Source organism: Nycticebus coucang, chromosome 14 (genome assembly GCF_027406575.1).
Source record: "Nycticebus coucang isolate mNycCou1 chromosome 14, mNycCou1.pri, whole genome shotgun sequence".
Lineage (NCBI taxonomy): Eukaryota > Metazoa > Chordata > Mammalia > Primates > Lorisidae > Nycticebus > Nycticebus coucang.
Window position 1 is genome coordinate 33,054,712 of NC_069793.1, and position 14,218 is coordinate 33,068,929.

Sequence of the window (14,218 nt, forward strand, 5' to 3'; positions counted from 1 at the left end):
AGTGCATATGATCATGTCATTACGCAGTCCTTTCAACAAGAGTGAAGAGATGGCAAATATTATCTTTGCTAAATATTCCCCCTTTTGTTGCTTGAATTAACAAAACGTTCCTAACAGTTTTTATTTAAAATTAAAATCTTGTTAAAACAAATTTGCTGTTTCAAGAGGAGAAAGTGGAGAAGAGGGAAAAACAAGAGCCACATGTTCTGTCTGGTAAATTACGTTTCTTGGCTGATAAATGGATTACTGTAATACAACTATTTGATATGACACACAAATATATACAATATTTTAATCTATTACTTGGGGATTTTCCCATCACCTATTGATTTTTACGTGGAAACGCTTTATTAAACCTCTTCATAGGGTAGCACCTACCCAGGAATACTATTTTTAAAAACACTATATAAGTTAACAGGATGCATTTCTGTCCAGACTTAGTAAAATAAAATTGAGATACTGTATTTAACTGGAAAAATCTGTTTCTATTTTTCAATTCTTGGGAGACTCCATGTCCATCCCCAATGAAAAGACAAATACTAAGTCAACTCCCACTCACCCAGAAGCAAAGATACAGCGGGAGAGGATCCAACAATCTAAAGCTACTTTATTTGCATAAAATAGTTCAGGGGTAGAGGAAGAGAGATGGAGAATGAGAGTGGAGGAAACATGCCTTGGACAAGAAAAACAGCTCTCAGCACAGTTCAAGCCTTGAACCCGATCTGTCTTCCTCTCCCTCCGCCCCTGCACCCCCACATAAAGGCCTCTGTCCCTCACCCTCACCCCCCACACAGCTCTGCTGGCTAGTGTGTGGGCCGTGACTGGCCTCTGCACACTGGGCATTTGCTAGCTCTTTCACTTCTGCTGTGGAGAATCAGAGGTTGGGACTCTAGGTGTCTGAGAACTGCAGTGTGGGCTAGCCTGGGCTGAAGCAGAGCCTGAAAGGAGGTTTCCTTCTGGTTTCTGGCCCTTTGCACCTCACCTACAGCCTGCCTAAGGTAGCACTTGGTATTTGGGGTGCTGCCAGACGTCGCTGGCGCCCCTGGGCCGCCGGCGGCGCCCTTCTGCCCTCTCTGCGGACGGGTGAGGCCTAGAGAGGCTGCCTGAGTCCGGGCGGGGCAGCGTGCGGGGTCGGGTCGGGCTTCCTCCAGGCTGCTGGCAGGCTCAGAGGCAAGGCTTGCGCCCTGGATTTTTGATAGGAGCTCCAGAGCTGTCCGAGGTCAAGAGCGACTGAGAGAATCGAACTTAGGCAGCAGCTAAACCTGCACCGTCCCTGGTGGCGACCCCGGAGCCGGCTCCTTCCCGTCCTGCCTTCCGTGCCGGGGTGGAGTGGAGAGCGCTAGCGCGTTGGCGGGGAGCTGCGAAGGGCCTAGGTCCGGCCTCGCCTCTATCTCGGGCGCTCGCACGCAGCCCAAACGCGCCCTTTATTGACAGGCAGATAAGCAGGCGGGGGCCGTGGCGTTTCCAGCGTCTCTCTCGAGCACCCTGCTTGGTTGCAGGGATCCGCTCACACTTAATGGCCTGGACTCCAAACAAGCCCAGAGCAGTCCTCCGGGAGACCTCCGGTTGGAATAGGGGGTGGGTGCGGAGCAAGCCTCAGACAGAAACTGGGGTTCTGGGAAGGCTTCCCCAGGCCGGGGCCTACCCGCAGCCCACACACAAGGCAGGTGGTGGAGTTGAGGGAGACCTCAGGACGTTTGGGGCCCGGGGCTGGACCAAGTCCTGGAAGGGAGATAGGGACTTGCGGAGAAAACTAGGTCACTGGAGATGGCCGAAGGCAGCTGGGAAACCAAGTACCTCCCTGAGCTCCGCTTCCCAGCCGAGCCTGGCCGACAGGCCCTAAGTGGAGGGGCCTGTGAGGGGTGGACGTTCCTTGGCCCTGAAGTGGGACAATCAGGGAGCTGGGATGGAGAGGAAGGGTGGAGAATATTCATAAATGTCAGAACATCCTACTGAGGCCTCTCAATCACGGGTGTCATTTTCCTCCCCCTCCTACAATCCCACCTCCACTCCCTACCGCTACCTCCACCTTGCCCTCCCGGCCTCGACGGGCTGGACAAGACAAGAAAAAAATCAAGTCTAGCTGGGAGCTGGCGGGGCCCAAATGAGGCAGCAGGCGGGCTGCCTGGAGCTGCTTCCTGGGCGGTTGCGAAGTCCGGCACCTGTCCAGGTGTGCCGGGGCGGGAACTGGAGCCGCTCGTCCTCGCGCCTCTGCGCCATCTGGGCTCCACTCCCCCTTTGCCTATCAAGGTGCGCAGGAACTGGGCCTGGGGCCCTCTGGCCCAGGCGTCCTCCTTCCTGCTTGGACAAATACGCCTGGGTCTTCTTGGGCTGGATCTCCCCAGAGCTGCCTTAGAGGTAATACCATGCCCCGCCTCTTCTCCTCCCGCCAACCCCTCAAGCGTCCCCTTCCACTCCTCTTCTGGGCCAGACCTCTGTCACTTCCAAATTAGAGAACCAGATGGAAGCATAGGGCAAGGAGATTGGAAGTTGAGAAGCCCCCTGTCTTGGGGGCCACGGGGCGGGAATAACAATGCGAGTCTCCGTCTCCATCCCAAGGTAACCATGCCCAAATAAGCTGTCTCCCTGGACACAGAGGGTGTGAAGGGAAAACGGACACTGATCTACAGGTCAATATCCTGCCGACCACGCCCCATTTTCTCTTGTTTCTGAAGGACTGGGAAGAGGAATATTGACTTTAGAATCTGAGATTTTCTTGTTTTCCTCCTCTAGGCCACAAAGTCAACAGATAACTCCCAAGTCAAGGATAAATACAATCGCTTACATTTTGTAAGTGGCTAGAATGTTTCAGCCCAGGGAGGAGGGAAGCCCCAGCAGGCCCCATTTGGAGCTTTCCTCATGAGAACTCGGTGGGCCTAGCAAGGCCTTTGGCCCAGCCTGGGGGAAAGGATCAATTGTCCTCTTCTCAGAGCCTCCGTCTGTGCCCAGCTAGTGACTTATGGGCTTGAGAACCAGGTTGGGGTACCCCTTCCACCTCTATCTCCTTCAAAAAATGCTTCCTGCCAGAGGACCTTCTCAACTTCTGGGAGGTCTTCATGTTTCTCTGATGAAGTGACTCTCCCGGGAATCGGAGGAGGGGACAGGGTGGTCAACCAGAGAGGCAGCTGGCCAGATGAGGGTTAGAGACGGCGGTGCCTGCGTGCCCGACAAGGAGAAGGACTGGTTTCCTGGGGGTAGACTCTACCCCCTAAAGGGACGCGGGCCGGGCCGGGCCAGGCTGGGCTGGGACAGCCACAGACCTTGCCAAGGAAGGCCAGAGCAGGGGATGAAGCCGGCTGGACCCTGGGTGGGGACCTGGGGGCCTCCGCCCGGCCGGGAAGCCGGTCTGCGCCGAGCTGAGCCCAACTCGGGCCGCCATGACGTCACGCGGGCTGGGCAGCCAATGAGGACGGTGCTGGCGTGGATATTAAGGAAAGTTAGCGCCTGCCTGAGCACCCTCTTTTCTTATCATTGACATTTAAACTCTGGGGCAGGTCCTCGCGTAGAACGCGGCTGTCAGATCTGCCACTTCCCCTGCCGAGCGGCGGTGAGAAGTGTGGGAACCGGCGCCGCCAGGCTCACCTGCCTCCCCGCCCTCCGTTCCCAGGTAACCGCCGGGTCTCGGGCTCTGGCCCAGCTTGGGGCCAGCGGCCTCTCTCCGCTGCCCGCGACGGGTGCCACCAAATCAAAGCCTGCCCCAAGTGGCCCCAGGGCTTGATTTTTGCTTTTAAAAGGAGACTTACAAAGATGGAAGGGAGTTATCGAGGGCGGGATTGGGGGCGTGGGGGGACTTGTTTATGCCTATGGTGCTTTTCTGCAAAAGCAGCCAAATGTTCCAGTCCCCAAACTGGACTTCCAGTCGGGCCCTGAGCTGAGGGTGGGGGCCAGGGGTCTGCTGCTGCTGTGAGCTAAAGCCGCTCGCGACGGTGAAAAATGCAGGAGGTGGGGATGCAGCTTTCAGTTCACGACATTTACGCGTGGAGAAGTCCCCGTCTACGCTGGGAGAGCGTGGAGACGCCCCGCCGAGGGTCGCGCGAGGTGTAGCAAGTTTCCCGCGGTTGCAAAGTGTAGATAGTTGGACCGCAACAAAGTCTTAAGAGATGTGGTTCGTCTCTCCGAAAGGAGCGGAGGACGAAAGAATGCAGCTCCCAGAGCTGGACAGTGCGAAAAGCCCGCAGCGTGTGATTTGAGCTTCACTTCGGAAGACCTAATAATTAGCGATTCTCACTGAGCTAGAACGCAGGCTCGGGTTACCGTAGGCGCTGCGCTAGCTGCCTTGGCGGGAAGCGCCAGGGCGCCAGGGGAGCCCGGCCCCTGAATGCCGGAAAGAGCAGCCCGCGCCACTCTCCAGCCCCTGGAGAGCCAAGCCGGGTACCGGAAGTTTCCCCGAAAGTGGATCAGGGAAGGAGGACCCCAACAAACTAACTCGAGGTCCTAAGAGGTGAAAGTCCTGGGAATTCAGCCCTAAGCGGCTGGAGACGCCCAAGCAGGCTTAGGCGGGACACTGCAGCACCCCGCCTGGGAAGCTGGGACGGCCTCTAGGCCAGGCCCGGGTGCAGCTCCCTCACTTCCCACTAGTGCTCCTGGCGCCCTCTCTCTAGACCTTCTGGAGGCACCTTCGGAGAATGTTTGGATCTCAGGCACCTGTGACAGGTGCTTGGGACTGTCACTTAACTATGAGCGGTGGCCGCCCCTTGACCACCTCACCTGGGAACGGGGGACGAGTGAAGTGGCCGTCTGGCCTCACAACTTACCTGGGCCCGGGTCTTCTCCTCTGTGGGTCCCCGTCCCCGGAGCTGGGCGGCGAGCAGGTCGCTCGCTTCGCAGTGGGAAGTGGACCTTCTCCTCCAGTCATAAATCAAACCCAGCCATCCTCGGGCCTCCTCCCTCATTAGAGATGTTTATTGGAGATTGTGTTTATTCGGCTGTCACGGCGAGAAAACGCGGTGACATAATTACCTCTGACCAGAGTCCTCGCCCCGCGCCCAGGGCGAGCCGAGGACCTCCTCTGTCGCCTTCTCACTCCAGTGACCTCCTAGCTCCGAGGGCGTGTGAGCGGCTTGTCTTTTTTTCCTCAGACCCTCTCACATAATTTGGATTATTGGAAGAATTATTATTCGAATTTCCCCAGGGTCCAGGAATTTATTTAATTATTTTAGGATTTGAAAGGAAAACCAAAGGGAATCCCAAAACCCCTCGGGGCAGAAGGGGACAGCACCGAAGAGGAGGAAAAAGGTTTCCTCTGGCTGCGTAAACTTTCCACCGGCCGGGCCGTGGCGCACAGGGGCTGAACAGTACTCTGAGCCAGAGCCGGGCCTGGGCAGCCGGCGCTGACTGGGAAGGGCGCCTGCCAATACTGGTGGTATTATTTGTTGCTTCATTTTCAGTCTCTTCCCATCTCGGGAGGAATCAGAAGCTTCAGCGCCCCAGGGTGAGGATTCTTAAATTCTCGAGGGCTGAGCTCCGCAGAGCCGTCCGCAGCTCCTCAGCCCTTCTCTTCCCCGGCTGCCCTGGGGGCTGCGGTTTTCCCCGCTAGACAGGTTTATAAGTCACCATCTGTGAGACTGAGTTAGGAAGTGTTGAAAAGCGCCGAATTGTTCTTTAATTGAAAATACTTTTTTTTTTTTTTGGAGAGAGCGCTGACAAATATCTAGCATCTCGGCTTTTGATCCCTTGCTGTCGCCTTTGTTCTCCAGTCGCTAATAAAACTCGCATTGAGCCCCTTAGTGCCTTGATTAACAGGCAGATTAACTCTTACTGGGGTTGGGAACAGCTTGTCCTAATCAATGTCATTTTAAAAGCCCGTCAGGATGCGCTTAACTCCGGTTCCCTGGCTGCTCCAGTGAGCCAGCCATGACATTTGCTCCCTCCCCCACTCCAGCCTCAAATCCGCCAGCAAAACCTGAAGTTCCCACCCGCGTGTTCCAACTCTGCGACGGGACAAATCGAAGGACTCGGTCCCTGGCCTTTAGAACAGGCAGCTGTTTCCAGAAAGGGTCTCCAGGGAGGAGGGACTGAGGTGGCCTTGGCTTGCTCTCTTTTCGTTTGAAGCTGAACTCTTGCCTTTTGGTGGCGGAGGTTACAGGGAAAGGGTAGTGGGGGGTCATCCCCGGTGACGAAATGGAAAGCAAACTTTCCTAGGAATTCTGTTTGCAAACATCGGAGACTGCACTAATTTCAAGTGCCCCACAAATCAAGAGTTTAAAACCGGGTTGCTATCTAGACAGCAGCGTGTAGGGGCCCGGGAGGCAATTTTGGGAATATGACCTGCAGGGCTGCTAGGACTTTCTTTGCTTGGAGATCTAGTTGAATTTTTTTTTTACAAAAAAAGCATTTTGGGGGGAGGAGGGAGGAAGAGAAAGAGAGAAAGAGAGAGTTGTCGCCCAATGTGAATGGAAGAAGACTGAACCCAAAGAGTGCCCGGCCGCACTAACCACTTGGCAGGAGGCGAGCAAGGGTGAAGGCAGCGCGGCTTCCCCCTGGCCGAGTGTGGACACAGCCTGGAGGCGCCGCCGAGCCAGCTCCAGGCTCTTTTCTCTTTCCCTACGCTCTGAGCTCTGTAAATTTGCCGGGTGAGCAGGAACCCGGCAGGTTGCTGGAAAAAGGAGGACAAAGGCCCGAGAAAGGGGAGACTCCCCGGACAGGGTGGCTGGGGTGGGCGCCTTCACCTTTAGTGCTCTGCAACCTTCCCAGGGTCTGCAGTGACGTTTGGGTCTCTACAAAGTGACGCAGGTGTCTGCGGAGACTTTCCTTCTCCAAAGAAACGCCAGTTTTCACCCTTTCCAGCGCGCCAGCACTATGCCTCTTCCTGGCGGTGAAAAGAGGGACTTCGGAGGTGTCAGAACACCGGGTGGGAGACTCTTGATTCTGAAGGTGGGAGCTGAAAAGACATCCGGGGAGAACTGGGCACTTCTTTGCCTCTCCTGAGGCCGCACCCAGACCAGAGACCTGATGGGGTGGGCAGTGGCGAATGCCAGGGACTTATGGGGATGCGATGCTGCCTGATCTCACACTTACAGGTCAATACTGGCTAGAAGCTCTGGGTACTCTCCCACGAGCCGTGATTCCCAGCGTGACTCCCTCGACAAAGACAGCCTCCCGCTACCGGGTGGGACAACCGGGGTGGCCCCTACAGGAACTCTCTTGCGCGCGGGCCCAAGAGAGGTTGAACTCTGGCGCCAGGGGGCGAACGGGGAATGGGGGGAATGGGCAGGGGCGGGGAAAGGTGTGACAGTCACCTAAGGCACAGTCCCTCCCGACCCCGCACGATGGAGGGCTGCAAGTGGACCTCGGGCGGGTGGGAAGCCGCAATTAAAATGGCGACCTGCGAGTTGTCTCAGTTTGGCGTACACCTCTGGTCGTGAAGATTTGCACCTCATTCCCAGCCGTGGCCCCCACCCCCGGGCCGGTCGCCCCCAGAGCAGCTGCTTGGCAGAGGGAGTGAAGCGCCCCTCCAGGCAGGAAAGCATCCCCACTGTCCTTGGAGGAAATCTCACTCTTCTTAAACTTTTGAAAACTCTGTCTCACTCCCGGGCTGAGCGCCCCTCCCTAAATATTTACACGGGGGAATCAGCCAAGTCCTTTTTGTTTCTTGTTTGTACAGAGGAGTTTCCAAGAGTCCTTCCCGGAGCCCCCCATCCCCACCCTATGACGTCAGTGGCATTCACTCTTAGCTCTTTGCCTTTTCTGATTTTTTTTGTAAAAACTTTTCTGCGAGGTGAGGTGGGGCGGTGGGGGGTGTAAGAAGTAGCCGAATCAAAGAGCCAGTGCCCTGGGGGGAAATAGCAACAAGATTACGGCTGCTTCTTTCCGAGGCAAAGCTTAAGAAGGTGCTAATCCACTCGGTCGCTAATTGAGAGGTTGTAAAAATGATATTCGCCTCCAGTTCGGACAGAGTCATTGCGCCTTCTCCCCCCACCTCAACCTTTCATGCTCAGTCGTAGACTTGAGTTCAAGCTTCTTTAATGCTCGCTTGAGAAGTAAAAAGAGAGAAAAAAAGAACGCAGCTTCTCGCTGTTCTGGGACCTAGGCCCGCTGCCCACTTCCTGGGATCCGCCGAAAGTCTCGGTCCAACGAAATGAAATCTCACACCAGAGGCCGTGGGCCTGGGCACCTGGCACCACCTCCTTCTCCTCCTGCTTGGGTTTACTCCGGCGCTGAGTGCCTCTGGGCCGCGGGAAAGCCAGTAGCCCTTCCCAGGCCCAGGAGGGGAGCAGGCTTTGAGACCCCAACTCTGGCTGGGGTTGCAGAGGCCTCTGCTCCCGCTGGAGCTCTGCTCTGGCTTCTTGGTCGCGCGGTTGCTAGGTCCAGGGTAGGGACGAGAGTGTGAGGCCAACACCAGGCTTGGCGGCCCAAGGGCTGCGGGGCGCGGCCTGTCGGCAGCGAGTTCAGGCTGTGCAGACTTTATTGATGAGCTCTGACTTTCAGCACTGTTCATAAGTCAAGAAGAGTCAAGTGCACCCGGCAGCGGCTTCATCTCTGCCTCCTGGCTCAGCTTCGACAACCTCCTTCCCCCTTGCCGGGTCCTGGGGTCTGTTCCACATCCCAGGCCTTCCTGGCCCCGCAACCTCCGCGAGAGCTCCGGACAGCGCAGGATGAGGAAGCTGTTCCTCCTGTTACCTTAACTGCGGGCTCCAAGGGGCGCCTTTGGAGTGTACTGAGGTGTGTCTTAATCGTCCGGCATTCAACAAATGGACTTCTGGTGTGTGGTCAGAAGACACAAGCCATTTACGTACTTTCCTGCCCGTTTTCTGGCAACAACTGGAGGGGAGCTGCCTGGTGGACTGAGGAGACCCAGGAGAGAAAGACGTGGTGTGGAGACACACCCCCCACACGCAGATAGCCAGCGGCACACACCGACGCAGGCGGACTTACCGACATAGGCGCGGACACACAAACACGCGCGCGCACACACCACGGAAGCTCTGGAAGCACTGGCCACCTCCCCCACCAGGCTCCCACCGCTCGCCCGCCCCTCTTAGCTCCCCCTCTCTTCCCCTCCTCTCCAGCGCCTGGAAAAGCTGCCGCACTTAGTCAACAAATGGCACGTGGGAGAAGTTGGTGAGTGTTTGGTGAGGACTCTTCAGGGCTTTTCACAAGAACCCTCTGTACACAAAGTAAGTGGCGTGTTTACTCGGGCCTCTCCAGCTCGGTCATTGCCTCCGCTCCGCTGCGCACCGCGGCTTCCGAATGGAGAGGAAAGAAGAAAGGACCAGGGGGAGCGTGGTGGAGGAAATGGACAGGCCCTGGAGGCCTGGCCTGGGAAGGCCGCTGGCCTCGGGTTCTTGGCCCGGCGACCTCCTCTCGGCCTAGGCTTCGCTGCGGCCTCCGACGCCGGAGTGGAGCTGCTGGGACCCAAGGACGCTCCTGCCCCTTTCCTCTTCTTCCCAAGGTCCAGGTGGCCTAGGGTGCAGCCACCGCTGTGCTCCAAGTCCTGGGGCCCAGGCGGAGATGGGGCAGGGGCGGGAGAGTAGGGAGGGCGGGGGCGGGGCGGCAGGCCACGCTGCACTGGAGTTGGCAAGAAAGGACAGCGTTGAAACTTGTTCCCTCCGTGGGCTGGGAGTCCTGCGCCCAGCTGGGGGGGGGGGCAGGGTTGGGAGCACGACCCCAGCCCAGACGCCTTCATTCAACCGCTCAAGTTCGCGGCCGCAGTGCGGGCCTCGCTGACTCCCGGAGCGTGCGGAGCCGGGAGATGTCGGCGAGCACCAGAGCCCGGGCGCGGGGGCCCAGCGCCGAGGAGAGAAGCCGGGACCCACCGGTGGAGCCGAAAACAAGTGTATTCATATTCAAACAAACGGACCAATTGCACCAGGCGGGGAGAGGGAGCATCCAATCGGCTGGCGCGAGGCCCCGGCGCTGCTTTGCATAAAGCAATATTTTGTGTGAGAGCGAGCGGTGCATTTGCATGTTGCGGAGTGATTAGTGGGTTTGAAAAGCGAACAGTGGCTCGGCCTCATTTCCCGCTCTGGTTCAGGCGCAGGAGGAAGTGTTTTGCTGGAGGATGATGACAGAGGTCAGGCTTCGCTAATGGGCCAGTGAGGAGCGGTGGAGGCGAGGCCGGGCGCCGGCACACACACATTAACACACTTGAGCCATCACCAATCAGCATAGGTGTGCTGGCTGCAGCCACTTCCCTCACCCACACTCTTTATCTCTCACTCTCCAGCCGCTGACAGCCCATTTTATTGTCAATCTCTGTCTCCTTCCCAGGGATCTGAGAATTGCTCTCACACACCAACCCAGCAGCGTCCGTGGAGAAAAGTCTCACCAGCAACTCCTTTAAAACACCGTCATTTCAAACCGTTGTGGTCTTTAAGCAACAACAGCGGCCAAACAAAAAAAAAAAAAAAGAAAGAAAGAAAGAAAAAAAAACCCAAACAAAAGTCTTGACAGAAGCTTTGACAACGAGAGAGGATGCCTCATAAAGGTGAGTCCGCATCTTCTCGCTTTATTTTTATTGCAATATTCAGGCAGGTCTCCCCCTTCTCCCCCCTTCCTTCTCCCCTCTCTTCGGTCCCCTCCCCCACTGTTACGCGGAGAGAGTTGGGCGGGAGAAGTTTCCACGCAGGAGCCCAAACTTTCTACCTCCAGCGAAAGCCCGCGTCGGAGGGGACGGCTGGTGAGCGGGAGCCGCGCGGGGCTCGGAGCTGGCGGCTGCCAGCGCCAGCGCGGGCTGAGCTTGCGGGAAGGATCGAGGCTGCAGCCGCGGCTCCGGGGCTCCTCCTTGCCAAATGCTCCCGGCCGGCAGGAGAGGACGAGGAGGTTCTGTGGTGGCCAAGGCCTCGGAACGGCCGCAGAGACCAGCCGCCGCCAGCCGCTTTGTCCAGCCCGGGGCCCAGAGAGCGGGAGCGCCGAGGGAGCGCCGAGGGAACCGGCTCAGCGCGCCGCCGCCCGCCCGCCGGCCCTCGGGCTTTGTGCCGCGCTGGGCTCCAGCGCAGAAGAGCCTGCTGGCACTCGAGCGCCGAAGGGGACTCCTCGGCCGCCACCAGCCCGAGCAGAGTCAGTCGGCAAGGCAGCCACACGCTGAAGGCAGGGAGAAAGAGCGAGCGAGCGCGAGCAGGGAAGGAAGCCACAAGGCCGAGGCGTCAGACGCGCGCTCCGAGCGAACGCCAGAGCGGAGGTGGAGGACTGTCAGCTTCTATCAAGCTCCCAGGCTCTCGTCCCCAACTTAACTTGGGAGCAGAGCAGGAACTCGAAAACTCTCTGCTCTCCGGGCTTCCCCAAACCTTCCCCTGCCCAGCCCTAGGAAGGCTGGGGGTATTCCCTGTCTTCGGCCCCCAGCAGTCGGTGGGTGTCTTCCCTTGTCTTTTCTGACTAAGTCTCACCAGGTGTTGCCATTTCAACAAGTTTCTAAGTGAAAAGGTGGTTTGCAGTTTTTTGTTCTTGTTTTTGTTTTTGTTTTTAGCTCCCAATCCTCTGATTTTTCTCTTTGTGAGGTCTTAAAAATAAATCGATATGAAAGCATTGGCTTTCCCCCTTGTCTGACCGCATCCTCTCCCAGCTAATTAGTCTGAGTAATTTGAGAGCTTTCAATTCTAAGACTCCAGGAGGAAAAGTGTCTTTTCAAAGTTCATAAAGTTGTTGCTTCTTGCCTTGTGCAGATTTAGTCTCCCTGCGCCATAATAGCCCTGAATGTTAGCAAGTGTAATTGGGGGAAATGGAGTTGAATTTCAAGTGGAAATGCTTTCTTTTTCTAGTGCTAAAACCCAGCCCTTCACTCATGGGTGATTTCTAGAAAGTTTAAAAACAAAGTGAATGTGGTTTCTTTCTTTCTTTCTTTTTATTTTCCTCTCACTCTCCCAAGCTCCCTAAGCCATTTTAGAAGTTTAACTCTAGCTTGAGAAGGTTTAAGAAGCGGCTGGGAGAAGAAAATGAAATGAAAAGCAAAGAGCTTGAAAGGCTGGTGAATTTACTGAGGAGAAATAATAGTTGTTGCCGTTGACATTACATTTTTTGTAGCCAGTGACCTTTGCAAACATCTGAAGGCAATTTGATTAGTTGTTATCTTATTTGACTCCAAAGAGTAAAACTTTTGTCATTTTAATTGCTAATTACTCTTTGGCTAGGGACCCGGGAGGACCGAAAGTGAGCTCTCCTCTTTACCCCAGCTAAGAAGTTTTGGGAGAGATTTTGAGAATTCAGTAATTAAAATAACAACAGCATTTGAAAGCTGAGGCTTGTGTTGGGGACAGGGAAAGGGGCAGTGGTCTTGTGGTCTAGTGGACCAAGGCCAGGGTGACTCCAAAATGTCTGAAGACTGTTCCGGATATGAGTCTATGGGCCTGACAAGGCTGTACAAAGCCTCAGGCTGAGCTGGGGGGCTCAGCCTGCCTGTGCCTTGGGGGTCTGGCCTTTCTGTGCCCACAAGACTACTTCCGGGTGTCTATATGCCTTCTTCCTGGGTTGCTTTTGCACTAAGTGTTAAGGATTACTTAAGTAATTAGATAGCTTCTTAGCCGAGAGGCGGGTGGGAATGGAGGAGAACTGGAATTTGAAATGCTACCACCTTCCCAGCTGCTTCGAAAAATAATCAGTTAGGCCTCTCTGGAATCAGCTAGTGGATTTTTAAAAATGGCATCAAGAAGGTACCAGCACAAATGGGGGTATTCAGTTGTGATTAAGTACAGTATGGATTACAGAGAGTAGTTCAGGAAGTTTTACCCATCCCAGGGGAATTCCACTCCCCTTTTCCCCTCCTATTACTAAGAGTCCCACAGTTGGTAGAGGGGCAAAGGCAATTAAGGTATCTGCCTTGTTTGGGGCTTGATTATGGATACAGGGGACTGAGAGACAGAAGGGAGGGTTGGGAGGACTGAGAAAAGGAGGGAGGTGTTGGAGAGCCATCCCAGCTTGGGGTAACTAGGCAGCCCTCTGCTGTGGCCAATATTTACCAGGCCACATTGTTAAAAATTACACCATGGATGGCCTGCAGTAGTAAAATGTGCTTCTTGGAATTCTTTGCTTGCAGGCAGGCAAAATTAATAATCACTATAGGTAAAACAAGGAGAATAATTCATTAAAAAACAGGGGAGAAATGATGCTGTGACTATGTAATTATTTTACCTCCTTTTTTGGGACAAACTTCTTGAATGGGCTCTTTATTATAACTCTCTCTTCCCAATTGAGCTCCCCATGGTGCTGTTGTATCTTTTTACAGCCCCTAACAACTCATACCAGTAACACAATTATCTCAAGATATTTATAACAAGAAATTACTTTTCTATTTTCTCCACTCTCCCAATAATCTTCTTTTTAGGGGAAGGTAAGGAGGAGGTGGTAGAGGGTGAGCCTTGGAGACCTGCACTGAGTCAGGACTTATGAAGCTAGGAGTGTCCCTCTGTTTCCTTTACGAGTTGGGAGGTGGTTGGTACATTTGCCTGGTAACTGTGTTGCTGGTTAGGGAGACTGGGTTTTGCTCCTTGGGTTTAAGGAAAGCCAGAGAATAGAAGCCATTGTTTGCTGTCTGTAGGCTTTGTCGACCACGCTCACCTCCTCCTGTTCATACTTTTTAAAGCAGTGAGGCGAGGTAGACAGCGTGTGTCACAGTACAGTAAAAGAGGGGAAGATCTAAAAGCCAAAAGAGAAGTTATGATAAGTGAGGTTTGGGGAGAAAAGTTGGGCTTGCCACTTCCAAAGTCTCAGAAGAACTGAGAAATAGAAGGAGAAGGGGCCACTAGGAAGGTTTTTTTGGGAGGGTGAAATGAAGGATAAAGGAGCAACCAGAGAGCTGGTTTGTGGGGATCTCGGGACACCAGAGGTGGTGAAATTACTCAAGGAAAGAGGGTGTATGCACCCCCGTCCATCCCAAACTGCTCTATTCAGTGCCCTTAGGAGCCATGAAATTCAGAGGTCCCTTTCCATCACCTCCACATTTTAGGTGTAAGTCTCCTCTCTTCTTCACAGCTCTTGGTCTCTACTCCTTTCTCCACTATTTCCCCTTTCTCCTTTCCCTGGTTCTTGATGTTTTTGCCATGTGGGTCCCCAACTCATCAGATTCGCCAATTCTCCCAAGCCAGACCAAAGCAGTCTCCTTCCAGAGGGTGGGAACTTCTGTGGGACAGTCCTCTGGAAATGTGGGTGTAATGCTGAGTTTTAGAGTGTAAGGCAGTTTGAGCTCTAGATGGATTTTTTTCCCCTGAGAGCAGGGCTCAGAGAGCCCATGGACCTATGCTTTTCAGCCACAGTTTGACATGCCCTTCTCTCCTTCTGTTTTGTCTTA